At 36.9% G+C, this 20029-nt stretch overlaps 4 non-coding genes across 4 annotated transcripts; all 4 read right to left on the bottom strand.

Moving 5' to 3' along the window:
• Nucleotides 1–2097: 2097 nt before the first annotated feature.
• Trnal-cag (transfer RNA leucine (anticodon CAG)) lies at nucleotides 2098–2181 on the bottom strand. The gene has a single exon. It is a non-coding gene; the product is annotated as a tRNA-Leu (tRNA).
• Nucleotides 2182–5381: 3200 nt separating this feature from the next.
• Nucleotides 5382–5465, bottom strand: Trnal-cag (transfer RNA leucine (anticodon CAG)). Its single transcript has one exon. It is a non-coding gene; the product is annotated as a tRNA-Leu (tRNA).
• A 6317-nt stretch (nucleotides 5466–11782) lies between these two features.
• Trnal-cag (transfer RNA leucine (anticodon CAG)) lies at nucleotides 11783–11866 on the bottom strand. The gene has a single exon. It is a non-coding gene; the product is annotated as a tRNA-Leu (tRNA).
• Nucleotides 11867–14022: 2156 nt separating this feature from the next.
• On the bottom strand, nucleotides 14023–14106 carry Trnal-cag (transfer RNA leucine (anticodon CAG)). Its single transcript has one exon. It is a non-coding gene; the product is annotated as a tRNA-Leu (tRNA).
• Between the last annotated feature and the right edge of the window lie 5923 nt (nucleotides 14107–20029).

The following is a 20029-nucleotide window of genomic DNA, read 5'->3' as shown; positions in this document are numbered from 1 at the left end:
TATATATATATATATATATATATATATATATATATATATATATATATATATATATATATATATATATATATATATATATATATATATATATATATATATATATATATATATATATATATATATATATATATATATATATATATATATATATCTTCTCCTACTGATAAAGCTATTAAAAATCATATCTTGGGTATTATATCAGGATGGACGAATGGTCTAAGGCGCTGCGTTCGGATAACACTCGGTTTTTCCCGGCGTGGGTTCGAATCCCAATTCTGGTAACCACAACGTTGTCTTTTCGTCTTAAATAAAGACTACTGGTGGCCATATTGGCTTTTTGTTGCATTGTTGATTTAGTAAGTCGTACTTCTAACCAATCCACTCACAAGTGTCTAAGAATAAACCTACGTGTTTCAAATTATAATACATGTAAATGAATGACACACCGACATTTTAATATTTTATCAGTAATGACATAAAGAGTAGTCATTTGTTGCGTACTTTATTAGTCGTTCTGTGTGTGTGTGTGTGTGTGTGTGTGTTTGCATGCCCGCACGTTTGTGTATGACTTTTGCGAGATTCGACTCCAGTGCTTCATAGTGGTTCCATTGCAGCTATTTATCGAGATGCATACCTTCGAAGGCCCAACCAAGCTACGAAGATACCGGTCTCCGAGCCGTGCGGAAGTACAATCTCGTTGAAGCGGGCATATTGTCTGCTTGTTTGAGACAGGAAGTTGGCTAAACTGACGACGTAGTCTTGGCCTGCACTCCTAGCCTGCCTACTGATAAAGCGATAAAAAGTAAAAAGAGGCTGAGTGTTATGTCAGGATGGCCGAGCAGTCTAATGCGTTTCGTTTAGATTACAATCGGATTTTCCTTGCATGTGTTCTAATTGCATTCCTGGATTTTCAATTTTTTCTTCTTTTTTTTAATTAAACATATGATATGCTTCGTGGATCATATTTCGACCGATTTAGGGTTCAAATCAAATAATTTACAAGTGTCTAAAAACGCATCTTTGTTTTTAAACACGATGTAGTTTTCGATCCAAGAAGGGAATCTCTTCGAAATGCTTAGCAATGTATGGACCTCTCTCAAATCTCTGACATTTCATGATTTAGTCCTTAAGATAAAAAAAAAAATAACTTGGGTTACAATTGGAAGACCTTCGATTATAGGTTTGGTTAATGAGAGACGTGTGTTAAAAAGTTACAAATCAACAGCAGGACTAAAGGATATATATATATATATATATATATATATATATATATATATATATACACATATATATATATATATATATATATACATATATATATATATATATATATATATATATATATACATATATATATATATATATATATATACATATATATATATATATATATATATACATATATATATATATATATATATATATATATATATATATATATATATATATATATATATATATATATATATATATATATATATATATATATATATACACACATACATATTTGATGAGGCTTTCCGCATAACATTTGGTTGGGGGGGACATTGCATGTCTTTTACACTTTGTCTCTCTCGGGTTCGTGCCTCATCGCGTTCATACACACATAATTTTTCTCGTCTGGCCGTAAAGCCTTTTCTGTTTGTTTTCCTGTCTTGTTTTTGTCCGCCACTACATTCCTCCATGGCTAGATTTAATTTGCGTATACAAATTTAATCTGCGATCCATGGGACGAGCCGTTTTAACGATGCGTCCTGCCCAAGCTCGTCGAAACGCCGGTGTTAAAACGTGGGTAGCTGATGAAGTAGAATGTTCTCTATGTGGCTCGTGTGTTCTCGTCTACGTTTGTTTGCAATGTCCTGTACCCAGATATGCACCTACACATACAGGTGGATGTCGGTATGCACATACCTGTACGTATATATGCATATACTCATTTTTAATCAAACATTTACATACCTTATAATTTGCAACATGTAGTGCATTCTTAGACACTTGTAAGTGGCTTCGTTAGAAGTACGACTCACTAACTCTACTTCGCAGCAATTATCTATAACTGCGACGAGAAGTCTTCATTTAAAAAATAAAAATTGTATATGTCAGAAGTGGGATTCGAACCCACGCCGGGAAGACCCGACTGCGACCTGAACGCAGCGCCTTAGACCGCTCGGCCATCCTGACTTACTGATCATGATTTTACCATTTTAACATTTTATCAGTAATAAGATAAAGAGTAGTAATTTGTTGCGTAGTTTATTAGTTGTAGTTTTATGTGCGTTGTCTGTGTGAGCTTGTGTGTGTTAGCCTGTGTGTGTGTGTGCGCGCGCGCGCTTCTGCTTGCGAAACTCGACTTCAGTGACTTATAGTGGTTCTATGGTAGCTATTGTATCGCGGTGTATACCCTCGAAGGTTCAGTGAAAATACGATGGTACTAGACTCCGTCCTCAACAGAAGTGCGATCGCGTTGACAAGGGCATCTAGTCTGCTCGTTTGAGATTGGAACAGTCAGTCGTGGCCTGCCCTCCGAGCTAGCGCAGTGGCTTCATTTCAAAGCAAGAACAAGGCAATCAAATAGACCTCAGTATCATATATTACAATAAGATCGCTTGAATGCAGTTAATTGGGATCCGGGCGACCAGAGGTTGTTGAGAATTTCAAGGAACTATAGGTCCCCAAGCGATCGGATGACAACTTGCCACACTTACCTACAGCTGCAAGTGTTTGACAAGTGAAAAAGAAATTACATATACATGGGATACATAGCGAATATGGGGGTGGGGAACATAAATGCCGAAATCTCGAGGAGAGCAAAGGCAAGACAAAAATCATTTACCCCAATTAGAGATGAACTCAAAGCAAAGTTGGACAGGACACTAGGTGGCAGTGTGTTCAATGAAATCGTTCGAAAAGATAGAAGAACATCGAATGACTACTACCAAAGGGCCAAGGAAATATCTATGCTACGAATATCATTGCGAGAGTATATCCCAAATTAGTAAATTCCAGCACAAGGTGAAAGGAAAGACATGATTGTAGAATGATGAAAGCACAAGTTCCGTGGGCCAGACATTTTGCAAAGTTCATAGACAACAGATGGACCTCTGCAGTTGCTGAGAGCTTTCCAAAAGCTTGGATAGGCCACTTAGAATTCCTCCTCGTCGATGGTGAGACGATTTAGTTGAAACAGCTTGTGCATAGACTGTAAAACAATGACGCACTGAACTGAAAGCTGACCCTGATCATCATTGTCTAAGAGCAAGTGATAGTTTTTGTGTATAAGCACACACACACACACACACACACACACCCACACATATATATAAAGACTTTCCTATTCCCGAGCGTCATACTAATATATACTTTTGTTATTTACACCACCTGTCCTCGTCTGTTGTTATTTTTTGTATATTCTCCCATATATATATATATATATATATATATATATATATATATATATATATATATATATATATATATATATATATATAAATATATATATATATATATATATATACATATACATATACATATATATATATATATATATATATATATATATATATATATATATATATATATATATATATATATATGTATATATATATATATATATCTTCTCCTACTGATAAAGCGATTAAAAATCATATCTTCGGTATTATATCAGGATGGACGAAGGGTCTAAGGCGCTGCGTTCGGATAACACTCGGTTTTTCCCGGCGTGGGTTCGAATCCCAATTCTGGTAACCACCGATTTAGGGTTCAAATCAAATAATTTACAAGTGTCTAAAAACGCATCTTTGTTTTTAAACACGATGTAGTTTTCGATCCAAGAAGGGAATCTCTTCGAAATGCTTAGCAATGTATGAACCTCTCTCAAATCTCTGACATTTCATGATGTAGTCCTTAAGATTAAAAAAAAAAAAAACTTGGGTTACAATTGGAAGACCTTCGATTATAGGTTTGGTTAATGAGAGACGTGTGCTAAAAAGTTACAAATCAACAGCAGGACTAAAGGATATATATATATATAGATAAATATATATATATACACATACATATTTGATGAGGCTTTCCGCATAACATTTGGTTGGCGGGACACTGCATGTCTTTTACACTTTGTCTCTCTCGGGTTCGTGCCTCATCGCGTTCATACACACATAATTTTTCTCGTCTGGCCGTAAAGCCTTTTCTGTTTGTTTTCCTGTCTTGTTTTTGTCCGCCACTACATTCCTCCATGGCTAGATTTAATTTGCGTATACAAATTTAATCCGCGATCCATGGGACGAGCCGTTTTAACGATGCGTCCTGCCCAAGCTCGTCGAAACGCCGGTGTTAAAACGTGGGTAGCTGATGAAGTAGAATGTTCTCTATGTGGCTCGTGTGTTCTCGTCTACGTTTGTTTGCAATGTCCTGTACCCAGATATGCACCTATACATACAGGTGGATGTCGGTATGCACACACCTGTACGTATATATGCATATACTCATTTACGCCTTAGACCGCTCGGCCATCCTGACTTACTGATCGTGATATTAACATTTTAACATTTTATCAGTAATAAGATAAAGTGTAGTAATTTGTTGCGTAGTTTATTAGTTGTAGTTTTATGTGCGTTGTCTGTGTGAGCTTGTGTGTGTTAGCCTGTGTGTGTGTGTGTGTGCGCGCGCGCTTCTGCTTGCGAAACTCGACTTCAGTGACTTACAGTGGTCATACTAATATATACTTTTGTTATTTACACCACCTGTCCTCGTCTGTTGTTATTTTTTGTATATTCTCCCATATATATATATATATTTATATATATATATATATATATAACGATAAATAATACGCATAATATTATATATATGTGTGTGTGTGTGCGTGTGTGTACCCGTAGAATAAAATGTATAAACTTCCATGTGTGTTTTACATTTCTTTTTGGTCAGTGAAACTCGAACCGAGATAAAGCAAAAAATAATAAAACCCTCTAAGATGGAAAAATAACCAACGGTCACTCGAGAGAATCGAACCCACGACTTCGGTAAACATGACACATCTTTCACTATTGCACCGAATTGGTCTTCTGAGCGTCTCCAGTGAGAGGTTACTTTTATTGGAAGTCATAAGAATTTATATACTTGAAAGAGCGTGAAATAATTCTGTTTTTCTTTCTTTTTTTTTTGGTGGTGGGGACGATGAAAACCGAAGCAGAAAAAGCTATAAATATCCAGAGAGTATTTTTAATCAAACATTTACATACCTTATAATTTGCAACATGTAGTGCATTCTTAGACACTTGTAAGTGGCTTCGTTAGAAGTACGACTCACTAACTCTACTTCGCAGCAATTATCTATAACTGCGACGAGAAGTCTTCATTTAAAAAATAAAAATTGTATATGTCAGAAGTGGGATTCGAACCCACGCCGGGAAGACCCGACTGCGACCTGAACGCTGCGCCTTAGACCGCTCGGCCATCCTGACTTACTGATCATGATATTAACATTTTAACATTTTATCAGTAATGACATAAAGAGTAGTAACTTGTTTCCTAGTTTATTAGCTGTAGTTTTTTGTGCGTTCTCTGAGTGTGTATGAGTGTGCGTGTGAATGTGTCTGGCCGCGTGCAGTTGTCTACCTGTTTGCGAAACTCACCTTCAGTGCCCCAGAGTGGTTCTTTGGCAACTATGGTAGCGAGGTGCATACCTTCGAAAGTCCAACCAAGCTACAAAAGGTACCGGACTATGAGCCCTACGGAAAGACAATCTCGTTGAAGAGAGCACATGGTCAGCTTATTTCAGGTTGCAGGTTAGCTAAACTGAAAGGTAATCATGGCCTGCTCGCCTAGCCAACGCAGTGGCTTCATTTGAAAACCAGAACAAGGCAGTAAAATGGGCCTCAGTATCCTACATCACAATCGGATCGCTTCAAGGCAATTCTGATCGGCGAGAAGTCGCTAAGAATTTCAGGTAGCCATAGATCCCCTAGGAATCGGATAACAAATTGCCACACTTACCTACAGCTGCACGTCTTATGCAAGTAGAAAAGGAATTAGGTCTACTTGGGGTCCATAGTGAATATGGGTAGAGATATGAATGCCGAAATTTCGAGGATGAAAGACGTTTACCCCAATTAGAGATAGGCTTAAAGCAAAGTTGGACAAGGCGATCGGAGCCAGTTTCTTCGATAGCACCGTCCTAAATGCGCTCTTGCACCGTCCTAAATACGTAGGATACTTCAAAAAGATGGAAGAACATTAATCAACAAAGATGCAAAGGGCCATAGAAAAATGCACGCTAGGAATATCATTGCGAGAGCATATGCGAAATGTGCTATTTCGAGAATGGAGCGGAATGGCAGACATAACTGCAGAATGTTCATAGACTACAAGTGAACCTCTGAAGTTGCCGAGTGGTTTTCAAAAGATTCGAAAGGCCACTCAGAAGTCCTCTTCGACGATGGTAAAAGACGATTTAAATGAACAATTTGGTAAAACAAAGGCGCACTAAAGGAAGAACTGAAATCGCACTGAGATCAGCGTTGTTTAAGGAGAAGTGACAGTTTTATGTACATACATACATACATACACACACACACACACACACACACACACACACACACACACACACACATATATATATATATATATATATAGGTCCCCTACGAAGCAGATGACGTCTTGCCACACATACCCACAGATGCAGATCTTTGGCAAGTAGAACAGGAATTACATGGGGTACATAGGGAGTATATGGGTGGAAACATGAATGCCGAAATGTCTAAGAGAATAAAAGCAAGATGGAAGACGTTTACCTCAATTAGAGATGAGCTCAAATCAAAATTGGACAACATTTTAGGTGCCATTCTGTTCACTAGCACCAATCTACAAAAGCTCTTGTACGTGGGTTACTACGAAAAGATAGAAGAACATCGATTGGTTACGATGCAAACGGCCATGGAAATATCCATGCTAGGAATTTGATTGCGAGAGCATATCCGAAATCAGTTAATTCGAGAACGGAGCGGAAAGGCTGTCATGATTTCAGAATGACGAAAGCACAAGTTCCGATGGGCCGGACGTGTTGCAAGGTTTATAGACAACAGGTTGACCCCTGCAGTTGCCGAGTGGTTTCCAAAAGATCGAAAAGTCACTTAGAAGTCCTTCTCAACGATTGTAAAAGACGATTTAGTTGAATGATTTGGGTTAGGACTGTAAAACAATGGCGCTCTTAAGAAAGGATTGAAAACGCATTGTGACCAGTGCTGTATAGCAACATCCGTAGTTGTGTGTGTGTGTGTGTGTGTGTGTACAAAGCTACCAGTAAATCGTACGCTACAAGTTACTAAAATAATGCTCTTGCTGATAAAATGATAAAAAGTGAATGCTCGAGCATCCTATCAGGATGGCTTAGCAGTGTAAGTCGCTGCGATTTAGACACAGTCTGTTCTTCTTGATATGGGTTCAAATTCCTCTTCTGACATTAAATTTTTTTTCCGTATTAAACGCAGGATATTTCGATATAAAGAGTGAGTCTCTTCTAATTGATTACAAAGTCAGTGTACTGTGCAGTTTGTCAGGATAGCCGAGTGGTCTAAAGTGCTGCGTTCAGGTCGCAGTCCGGCCTTCCCTCACTCCTAGCAATTATTTTTCAAAATTACATGCGTGTTATATTTAGTAGACATTAGTTCTACTGATTTAGAGTTCAAATCAAATAATCTATAAGTGTCAATGTCTAAGATTGTATCCATATATTTAAAACATTAGATAGTTTTCTATCCAAGGAGGGAATCTCGTCGAATTTCTTTCTGGTAGTAATTTGTCTCCAATCAGTCATTGCTTGATGTAGTCCTTAACATAAAAAAGAAACAAGTTAGGTTACTTGGAAGATATTCGATTATATCATAGTTTTGGTCAGTCAAAAATGTTTATGTGATAATTGGAGCGAAAAGCCACAAATCAATCAGCTGGGCTAAATAAAAAAATCTTATATAAACATAGTCGCCAATATTAATTAGCGAAAGTACAAGACATTTGATCGATGTCATCTACAATTTATATATATAGATATATAATACGCATACTAGAATGTGTTTTTATATATGTATGTGCGCATCCGTGTAGAATTATATTTATAAACTTGCATGCATATATATATATGTGTGTGAGAGTGAGCGTGTACAGAGGCAATTATGTGGATTAACAAATTAGATACATCAAATATATTAAATATATTAAATACAAAACATGTATATATGTATACATGCAAAACGAGTGAAATCAAAAGGTGGAGGCTTTCAAATGATGATTTTTTTAAAGTATTAATATATAGATATTTATATTAATAGGTTCAACTTTCACAGTGAACAAACGTCAGAGAAATTAAAGGGGTGGAAGAACGGTATTATAAATGTAATATTATATTTAATATACCTAATTTGTTTATCTGCACAATTGCCTCTATACTCGCACAGCTTGCTCCCTCCTATAGCCTTTCTTTGCTTTGTGGAATGATCCCTTGTAAAGATATCGGAGTCTAAGTTTGAATCATTTAAGCACTACTAAGTGTCTTCTATACGGAGAATCTCTGGATATATATATGTATGTATATATATATACATACATACATTTATATATATATATATATATATATATATATATATATATATATATATATATACATATATACATATATATGTATATACATACATACATATATATATACATATATCTATACATACATATATATATACATATATCTATATATATCTATATATCTATACATACATACATATATATATATACATATATATATATGTATGTATGTATATATACATATATATATATATATATATATGTATGTATATATACATATATATATATATATATATATATATATATATATATATATATATATATATATATATGTACAAAGCTACTACTAATAAATACTCAACAATCTATTACAATAATGCTATTACTCATATAGTAATAAAAAGCATGAATACAGTAGTTCGTCTGGTTGGCCGGTCGATATAAGACGCTGCGTTCGTTCCACGTTCTGATTTTCCCGACATGATTTCGAATCGCAACCCTGAAAGTTACTGGGCTGGGGAATAATCCATGACCATTCTTTTTTTCAAATTTATTTTAGACAAAAAAACTACAGCAAATCAATAAATTATATACTTACCGTTGTTGTTTACGACTTCCTCCCATCAACAAGTTTTTCGATTCCTCGGTGATATAGACCTTCCGGTCTTGATTCTAAGTATTCGTCCAACCAAGCCCTCAGTTCCACAACATTATTGAACGATACACCGCGCAAAGCGTTCGAAAGCGGTCAAAGGAAATGAAAATTTGATGGCGCCAAATCTGGAGAGTATGATGGATGAGGCAGCACTTTCCATTCGAGTTCTTGAATCGCGGTTTTGGTCATATTGGCGATGTGAGGACAGGCGTTGTCGTGTTGCAGAAGAACGCCATTTCGCCTATTCGGTCTTTTTTGATGAATTGCTTCGTTGAGTTGGTACAGTTGTTGAACGTAGAGCTCCGCATTCAGTGTTTGGTTGCGCTCAAGCAGTTCGTAATGAATTATGCCTTCTCAGCCCTACCATACACATAACATAGTCCTTTGAGGATGTAGGTCTTGTTTTGCTTGCAGAGACACTTGTTTGTTGGGACTGAACCATTCTTTTCGCTGCTTCATATTGTCATAAAGGCGCCATTTTTCATCGCCAATAACAATGCGGTAAAGAAGACGATGTTTGTGACCATGTGTTGAACGATGTCGAGCAACTAAACTGGCGGCGATTGTGGAGCGTTGTTTTTTGTTGTTTTCACTCCAAAATGTGTGGGACCCCAGCGCCGAGTTTCTGGACCTTTCCCGTTGAGTGAAGATGGTTCACCACAGTATTTTTTTTATTATTACAATCCATCTGCTCCGCCAATTCTCTGACCGTTTGACGTGAATTTCGTGAAGAAGTTGATTCATTCGGTCTTCATCGAACTCAGTCGACTGGTGTGTGATCCAACCTTGAGGTCAAAATTCCCATTTTTTGAAGCGCGAAAACCAACGGCGAGCAGTACTTTGAGGCATTACTCCTTTTCCATACACAACACAAATCTCACGAGCAGCTTCGGCGGCCTTAACACCGATTAAATGCAAAAGGCAAATGGTGTTGGAAATGCTCAGTTTTGTCCACTTGAGAGTCCATTTTACTGATCTGAAAATACACAAAAATCAATAAAATTAAAAAAATCAAAACACACTATCTTGTAGAGCAAAAGATTCTCTTTTAAATAACGTAACATTTTGCCAGTGCCAGTGCATTTTATTTCTGCGTGCATTTTTAAATTTGGAAAAAAAAAAAAAGAACGCTCATGGATTATTCGTCAAACCAATACAAATTTTTTTCAAAATTACAGGCATGATAAGTTTAGTAGACCATAGTTCTACTGATTTAGTGTTAAAATCAAATAATTTATAAGTGTCTATTTGTAAGATTGCATCTATATATTTAAAACATTATTTAATTTTCAATTCAAGGAGGGAATATCGGCGAATTGCTTAGCGATATAAATTTGTGTTCAGTCACTGTCATTGCTTGATATAGTCCTAAATATGAAAAAAGAAACAGGCTGGAAGATCTTTGATTATAGTTTTGTTCAGTCAGAAACGTCTATGTGATAGTTCTGCTAAAAAACTATAAATCATAAGCTGGGCTAGATAAAAAATCTTATATACACAAATTCGATGAGGTCTCCCGCATAGTCTCTAACATTAATTGGTGAAAGTACATTTTGTTGTGGGAGCACTGCATGTCTTCTTCAATTTATGTGAAGGCACATTGCTCAGTGGTTAGAGCGTCGAACTTACGACCGTGAGGTTGTGAGTTCGAATTCCGGACCGGGCTGCGTGTTGTGTTCTTGAGCAAGGCACTTTATTTCACGTTGCTCCAGTTTACTCAGCTGTAGAAATGGGTTGCGACGTCGCAGGTGCCAAGCTGTATCGGCTTTTGCCTTTCCCTTGGATAACATCGGTGGCGTGGAGAGGGGAGGCTGGTATGCATGGGCGACTGCTGGTCTTCCATAAACAACCTTGCCCGGACTTGTGCCTCAGAGGGTAACTTTCTAGGTGCAATCCTATAGTCATTCGTGACCGGAGGGGGCCTCCGATGCAGACTTCAATGTATTTACATATATGTATTTGCGCATCCGAGTAGAAATATATATACATAAAAACTTGCATGCATATATGTGTTTGTGCATATATATATATATATATATATGTATATATATGTGTGTGTGTATATGAATAATACTTTTTTTGGAACGGTGGAAGTTGAAACCGATAAAGCTATAAATAATAACGTGTAAATACTGGGCCAAAAAAAGCCCTTTGGCTAGAAAAAAGATCTGAGGGCTGCTCGAACATACATCTTCGGTAAACATGACAGACGTTCTACCATTTGATCAAAGCAATTCTTACCCTCGAGAACTGATTGCTGTTGAAAGTCATCAGAATTTATATTCTTGAAAGAGCATGAACTAATTCTATTTTTGTTTTTTTATTTATTTTTTCGTTTTGGAACGATGAAACTCGGAGCAGAAAAATCTAAAAATTTACAAAGAGTTTTTTAATCAAACATTTACATGCTTCATAATTTTAAACAGGTAGATGCATTCTTAGTGTTTTAGTTTGAACTCCAAGTTAGTAGAAATACGATTTATTAAATGTACCACACAAGAAAAAAACCATTGCTGCGACTAGTAGTCATCATTTAAAAATAAAAATTGTGAATGTCAGAAGTGGGATTCGAACCCACGCCGGGAAGACCCGACTGCGACCTGAACGCAGCGCCTTAGACCGCTCGGCCATCCTGACTCGCTGATTGTGAAGTTGACATTTTAACATTTTATCAGCGATGACAAAGAGTAGTAATTTGTTGCGTAATTTTTTAGTTGTATTTTTGTGTTCTCTTAGTGTGAGTATATGTGTGTGTACGTGCGTGTGTGCGAGCTTCTGTGTGTGTATGTGCACACATGTACACATGTAGATAGATAGATAGATAGATAGTTAGATAGATAGATAGATAGATAGATAGATAGATACATACATACATACATACATACATACATACATACATATTACTGATGTTATTGAGAGAGAACGACTGAGTTAAGAATTTCGCTGTGTAATCACGAGATCTCGGGTTCTATCCCAATGTGTAGCATCTCAGGAAAATGTATACTTATAAAGGAAAAAAAGCGCTGCTAATACTGGGAAAACAAGAGGCACAATTTTAGAAGTAGCGTTCAGGAAAAAACCCAATACCAAAATCAAAAGTACTGTGTATCTGTTGCAACTATAGTATGAGCTTACTACGTTTTCAAGCTATAGGTCTGAAAATAACTATTATTGCACGCGCGCGCGTATCTGAAATTATTTTATGAATTTTTCCTCTCATTCAGCAGCTTGATAGAATTAACTGCTGGAGAGGTTTAAGATTTCTTTAAAATGTGAAAAGGGAACACAGACTGGAGTGCAACAGAAGACGTAAGACATAGGTAAAAGTTGTACTTAAAAACCTGGATGTATTACTAGAATTATTGACATAAACCCACACATAATTAATGCATGGTTAGTGACCAGACAATGTCATACCAATGTAAGAGCTGTGTTCAGGCAGGGAAAGTGTGCAAGCAAGAAAAATTTTGTCGCTCTGTATGTATCTCGGTTGGGTTTGGTTTCTGGCAAATCCGACACAACTATACCTGTAGAGTTGATCCCAACTGGAAATATCCTCTGGTAGCTCTGCCAGATCGATGTCTCGGAAATTGTTCATAATATCAGCCATAAATGTCAGCATAAAAGGTGCTGCTCAGACGGTCTTCATAGATACGCAAAATTGTTCCCAACTAGCCGTTACTCATATTTTGAACTCTATAGAATGTATTCCACAGAGAGCAGTGTTCTAAGCGCACCTGGCAATAATTCAGAACAAATGTCAACCACGGCCTGCACTTGACCCAAGACTGCTGCTAGATCGTGCAGATGAGTTGTATGTGTGTGTGTGAGTGGGTGGGGGTTATTGTGTGTGTGTGTGTGTGGGTTATTGTGTGTGTGTGGGTTATTGTGTGTGTGTGTGTGTGTGTGTGTGTGTGTGTGGTGGGCCGTTTTTGTGTGTGTGTTTGTATGTGTATGTGTGTGCCCAATATAGGTTACTCCATTGTTTGATAACAGTTGCTAAGATCGAAGATTTTTTTAGTCTAGTTGATTTCTAGTTTTTACTACGGCTAGTACATATCTCGCTTCATTTAAAAGCAATGCAGATTCGTTACAATCGATATTGTGTATAGATATGTGTCTCTTCAGACCGCGAGCACAACCTAGGTTTTCTAGGCTTTGTATGATCCATAATTATTTCTGGTCTTTTTGTGTAGATCTAAAACACCGGACATGGAATATTGTGTGCCAAATTTGTATCTTTTGTCATATTGAATGATTTTGAGAAATTTGGACATTTCAGTAAGTATTTGAAATTGTCCAAAGTAATCTTTGCGAGGATTGTATTCCGGTCAAGAAGACCTCCCCGCCTTTCTTATATAATGAAAATATTTCAAAAACCGACTTTGTTTTCTAACCTCAATGATGTGTAGACAACATTCCCAACAATTCAATAAAGATCCTAATATGAAATAAGGACCCAAAATAAAAATCTTTTCTTTCAGTTACGCTTGAAAATCATCGGGTAAATTCAGAATAAAAATTTTTCACGCTGTCAGTAGCAAATTGTTGTTGATGTTCAAACTACTTGAGCTCCGATCAATTAAATCCGTACTAGATTTATGTTGTTGAATTAGATCTCTCGTTGGATCGAAAACTGTATAGTGTTTAAACATGTTAATATGTTCTTAGACATTTGCAGGTAATGTCAAAATCAGTAGACTAACTATCTACTATATCTATCATGCAATGGAAATCCATTACTACAACTATTAGTTTTCTATAACAGAAAGGAAGAAAATAAAAAAAAAGAATGTCAGAAGTGGGATTCGAACCCACGCCGGGAAGACCCGACTGCGACCTGAACGCAGCGCCTTAGACCACTCGGCCATCCTGACTTACAGGTTACCATAATGACGCTTTATCTTTTTGTCAGTAATAACGTGAATATTAGTAAATCGTCTCGTATTTATTCGTGGTGTGTGTGTGTGTGTGTGTGTGTGTGTGTGTGTGTGTGTGTGTGTGTGTGTGTGTGTGTGTACAATAGTAACTATATAATAATAATATATACACTTCGATTTCAAGCGACATTTATCTAAACGATTGACTAAGGCTCATCATTTTTCTGTCAATCGTTTATATATATATATATATATATATATATATATATATATTTACGTCCCCGTAACTTAGCCGTTCGGCAAAAAGAACCGATAGAATAAGTACTAGGCTTACAAAGAATAAGTCCTGGGGTCGATTTTCTCGACTAAAGGCGGCGCTCCAGCATGGCCACAGTCAAATGACTGAAACAAGTAAAAGTGTAAAGGAGTAAAAGAGTGTGTGTATATATATATATATATATATATATATATATATATATATATATATATAATCAAATGAATAATAACAGACGATGTGTAATTGTCAGCTCATTACAGCTGTTTCTTACGCATTTTTAAATACAAGAATGAGAACATTATTTCATTATTTAAAAAAAACCGCAATCATTAGATGAAAGGTAATTTTACAAGAGAAAAAAGGAATATTCGCAAAATACAGCAGGGGTGTGGCTGAAATCTGTTGAGGCAAACTATGAGAGAATGACCAACACATTTGGCCATTGTGGACATTAATAGATGGGGTTAGGTTAAGAATAAAATTTGTGAAAAGGTGTAATATGATATTTATGGCCAGTGACCCCGGTGAGACACGAGTCTGTTAAACTGGTTCTTTGGTGGGCTTCAGTGGGGTGTAGGTGATATTTTATTAACTAGGCTTAGAAAAGTGAGCTACCCACTTCTCTTTCCTAATGCATCTGGTGTCGCTAAAATGTCTATCACGCTGAAATGTCTATAACGACATGTGATCCGCCTTCATCAATAGCTGCCCATTTTCCAGTAGCCATCTTGGACTTCTTGTATTTCTCCAATCGATAGTCCGAGCTTGAATGAGCTAGGTTTCTGTTAGAGACCTGCGAAACTTCAAGTCACTTGGAGCCGAATCAGACTGTTTTGAATAATAATATAATTCCTACTAAATGTGTTGAATGCTTTTTTTATTTAGTTTGTCCTTTCATTTGTGTGTGTATGGGTGTTTATATATATACATACACATATATATATATATATATACATACATACACATATATATTTGGAAAAAATGAATAGAAATGGCTTTTCTGATAATTTTTCAACTTTAATAATTAGATGTTTATAAGTTTACAAGAGGTGACCCTGATAGGAGGTTTTCGCTTACCACTTTTAAGCGGAAAACTCCTAGAGAGTCACCTTATAAGCATCTAATTATTAAAGTGGAAAAATTATCAGAAAAGTCATTTCTATCCATTTAAAAAAATATATAATACTGCACCAAGGACTTTCTATTTCTTATTCTACTACATATGTGTGTGTGTGTGTGTGAGGGTGTGTGTTATAATGAGATCCCGTGGTCTATCTAAATGCGTGGCATCTCAGGAAAATGTATACATATAAACAGAAAAGATGCTGCTAATACTGAGAAAACAAGAGGCACGACTTTAGTAGCAGTGGTCAACAAAGAATTTTCAATAAATAAATATATCAAATCAAGTTAAAAGTAGTGTTTGATTTATGTATGGCAACTATAGTATGAACTTACCAATAATTGTTATTACCTTTGTATAAAAGTCTTTGTATGTGTGTGTGTGTGTAATGGAAGCCATTTATAATTTTTTTCTCTCATTCAACAGATCAATAGAGCCAACTGTTTGAGTATTCAACAAACAATACTAAAATAATAACAACAGCAACAATAATGAAACAAACGAAAAAATATCAAAAGCAGTTGTTGATAATTTGTGGCAACGACAGTATGAACTTAGCACCTTTTCATGCTGAAAGTCTGGAAATAACTATTATTACCTTTGTGAGGCTTGTGTGTGTAGAGTGTATATGAGTGTATGTTTGTGTGTATGTGTATGTGTGTGTGTGTGAGAGCGCACGCCCGCATTTGTATGTGTGTGTGTGTGTGTATGTGAAATTGAAGCCATTTATAATGGAATATCTGCAGACATAGCAGCTTTAATTCCTGTCTACACATGATCGTTCGTGGGTATGTTAAACAACTCTGCTGGGCATATTGGTTGAAGTTAGACTTTCTTACAAGCGGAACGTTCCTTTCCACACTCATACTCTCTAATTCCTTCAAATGTTTACCGGGACAGGCTGCGATGATAGAACATCATCATCGGAACAACAAAGGTATTAGCCACCTCGGTCCGATTTTTTCATCGCAAGGTTTTCTCAGTCTATTTCTGAGTGGTACAGAGTAAGCTGGTGACAAACTTTCCCCAGATTTTATCCGCTTATTGGTCCGGAGCGAATCGGACTCCGATTGCTTTAACCAGCAGAAGCCCTTTTGACTTTCTATGTGCCGATTTGCTTGCCCCATCGACTTGTTACCATCTGGTGCTCCTCCAATATAGTGCCGACCAAATTGACCCCTGATTTTGTCTGCGCATAAGAAGTGATTCTCCAGAGTGTGTTGCAGTATGAATACAATGATCCTTTACGTCTCATCCTCCGCAACAATGTCGTAAGCACCAAAGCAGAATTACGGGCGTTAAGTTTTGTATTATGTCTACCTCTTTCCACAGTAACTTCTCAACTCACATAACAGGAAGTGTTCCCAAAGTACTGGTTGATATCCGCCAAGATATTAACGAACAAATTTGGCATATTACGATACATAACGGCCAGCTGTATTGAAAAAGGTAATTTGTAAAGCGCAGGATAACATACTTGAAATAACTTTTAATTAACAAAATTTATAGTAATGTTCCTTTCTATTATAGGTGCAAGGTCTGAAATTTTAGGAGAGGGGCTCGTCGATTACATGGACCCCAGTTCGTACCTGTTGCTTATTTCCTCGAGAGAATGAAAAGCAAAGTCGACCTCAGCGGCATGTGAACTCAGAACGTAATGACGGACGTAATGCCTCCGTTAAGCATTTTGTCCGGCGTGCTAACGATTCTACCAGCTCGCTGCCTTAATTTACAGTTATAGTAGATTGAAAAACCTTCATCTTGACAATTAATTCTGCTCAAGTAAGGCAGCAACCCCTGAGTTTAAGTTAGTTAAAATTAATACGAAATAGAAAGCAGTGGGCGACAACTGTGAATATATTTCGGTCTTATTATGGCTCATCAGTGAAGCAGAGCAGAGAACCCATCCTGTTGACTTGTCCCGTGCTGAGCTGTTGAGAAAGGATATATGGTAAGTCTCACGTCAAATTTTGAAATCAGTTTTTCGTCATGCTTAATTATTTCTTTTGGAAGTCAGAACAAAGCGTCAAACTAAGTATCGAAGTGTGAATTGCAAAGATAACCGCTGGGAAATTTCATTCTGGATGTAAAAGTTTGATAAAATAGTGCTAAGCATTTTTTACTGATACCTAATGATTTTTCCAGTCAACGACCACTATTAATAGTAATTAAACCAGAACATCTTTTATCGCTTATCTTTACTTGTTTCAACCATTGGACTGCGTTCATGCTGGAGTACCGCCTTGAAGTGTTTAGGCGAACAAATCAACCCAGTACTTTTTTAAAGTCTGGTACTTATTCTGGCAGAAATCTTTTGCCGAACTGCCAAGTTATGGGGACATAAACAAACCACGCCAGTTGTCAAGTGATGCAGTAGACAAACACAAACATAAAAATATACACACACATACCTGCCTACATAGCAGATACATATATATATATATATATACATTCATATATATGTGTCTGTGCGCGCGCGCGTGTGTGTATACATATGTCTCTCTCTCTCTGAATATATATATATATATATATATATATATATATATATAATTGTTGGAGCCGTTTTCTAGATGTCTGATCGCTTTGCACAGAGCAGTATACTCGAGGTAATCTTTCATCCGTACCCGTGTATTAAATTCATTCGCAAAACATCGGCCAGCCCAGGTATTGCAGAAGACACCCAAGGTGCTGTGCTGTGGGATTGAACCCGAAACCATGTAGTTTCAAAGCGAGTTTCTTAACCATACAGCCAAGCCTGCCCCTATGTGGAGACTGAAAACAGAAGAAAAAAAATTTTCTTAATAATAGGTGCATTGGAAATGATTTTAAAAACTGATTCAGACAAAAATTACCAAAGAAAAAAACATGGACTCCTACACATAGTGTACAAAGAATAGCATTACAAGCACTGTACGTGTATTGCAGAAAGTTCTTTGATTACAATAAAAAGAAAATTTCAAAACAAACCAAACACTGCTTGTAGTAAGACGTGAAGCCTTGCTCGGTTTTTCAATTTAAGTACAAAATAATGATAAAAAAATTGAAATAATAGAAATAAGTTTGATGATGATGATGATGATGATGATGATGATGATGATGATGATGATGATGATGATGATGATGATGAGCAAATGCTCGCGTCAGCAGTTGGGGAACAATTTTTGAGGATAATGTATTTCTTAGTCGTTGATTTGTTGTTCGTTGTAAAACAATTTAAAGAGCATTGGTTGGGGGTAGACAAAAGATGTGTGTATGTGGTGTAAAGTGGAGAGAAAATGAGAAGCCTGGAGTGTGAGATAGATCGGAAGGGAGAGAGAAAGAGAGAGAGGAAGAAAGAGAGAGAGGGTGTATGTGTGTGTGTGAGAGAAAGAGAGATATGTGAATCACAGCAAGAGCAAGGTGGAGGAAATAACATTATGAGATAATTATGGTGATGGGATCTCTTTCCCAGGGTACAGGGAATACGGGAAGCAGTACTTGCCCCGACCCCGCTCTGCAGACACACATCATAACTTGCCAAACATAGCAACAATAACATTAACAGACACAGCAACAGCAACAACAGTAATAGCAATAACGACAAAACTATCAACAATATCATCATTAACAACAACTACAACAACGAGAAGGATTTAAAAAAAATCTTGGCAAATACACCAGTAAAACTACAAAAAATTTACTTTCAAGCCAGTAATGAAACGTCTACGTGGTCGTTGATACCGCCGGAAATAATAGCCAAATCTCTCAAATTAAATACTACTGTGTTGAGAAATAAATGACGTTAAGATAACATAATCCTTGAGTGAAGAACAGAAGCTCTTGAATGGAAGGTTTTTGTCTCAGGTCTGTTTTATCAGAACTGACCTGGACTAAACCACAAGCAACACTAACACTCGCAACAACAACGACAGCAAGAACAACAACAAAGACAGCGGCAACAGCACTAGCAACAACAATAACAACCGAGAGAGCAGTCGAATCTCCCTCAAATTATACCCCTATTTTCTTGTGAATGAGAAAAGCACATTCGATAATGTCGTCTGAGATATACTGTGTGCTGTTGGCACTCCGTCGCTTACGACGTCGAGGGTTCCAGTTGATCCGATCAACGGAACAGCCTGCTCGTGAAATTAACGTGCAAGTGGCTGAGCACTCCACACACACGTGTACCCTTAACGTAGTTCTCGGGGACATTCAGCGTGACACAGTGTGACAAGGCTGACCCTTTGAATTACAGGTACAACAGAAACAGGAAGAAAGAGTGAGATGAAGTTGTGGTGAAAGAGTACAGCAGGGTTCTCCACCATCCCCTGCCGGAGCTTCGTGGAGCTTTAGGTGTTTTCGCTCAATAAACACTCACAAGGCCCGGTCTGGGAATCGAAACCGCGATCCTATGACCGCGAGTCCGCTGCCCTAACCACTGGGCTATTGCGCCTCCACTTTGAGATATACTATGTATGAAGAAAAGATGAGATGCTCGCTGTTTGAATGTTTTCAGTTACAGATCTATTCGATTAATC

Source organism: Octopus bimaculoides, chromosome 4 (assembly GCF_046866305.1).
Source record: "Octopus bimaculoides isolate indiv1 chromosome 4, ASM4686630v1, whole genome shotgun sequence".
Classification (NCBI taxonomy): domain Eukaryota; kingdom Metazoa; phylum Mollusca; class Cephalopoda; order Octopoda; family Octopodidae; genus Octopus; species Octopus bimaculoides.
This window is presented reverse-complemented; position numbering and strand designations above follow the sequence as displayed.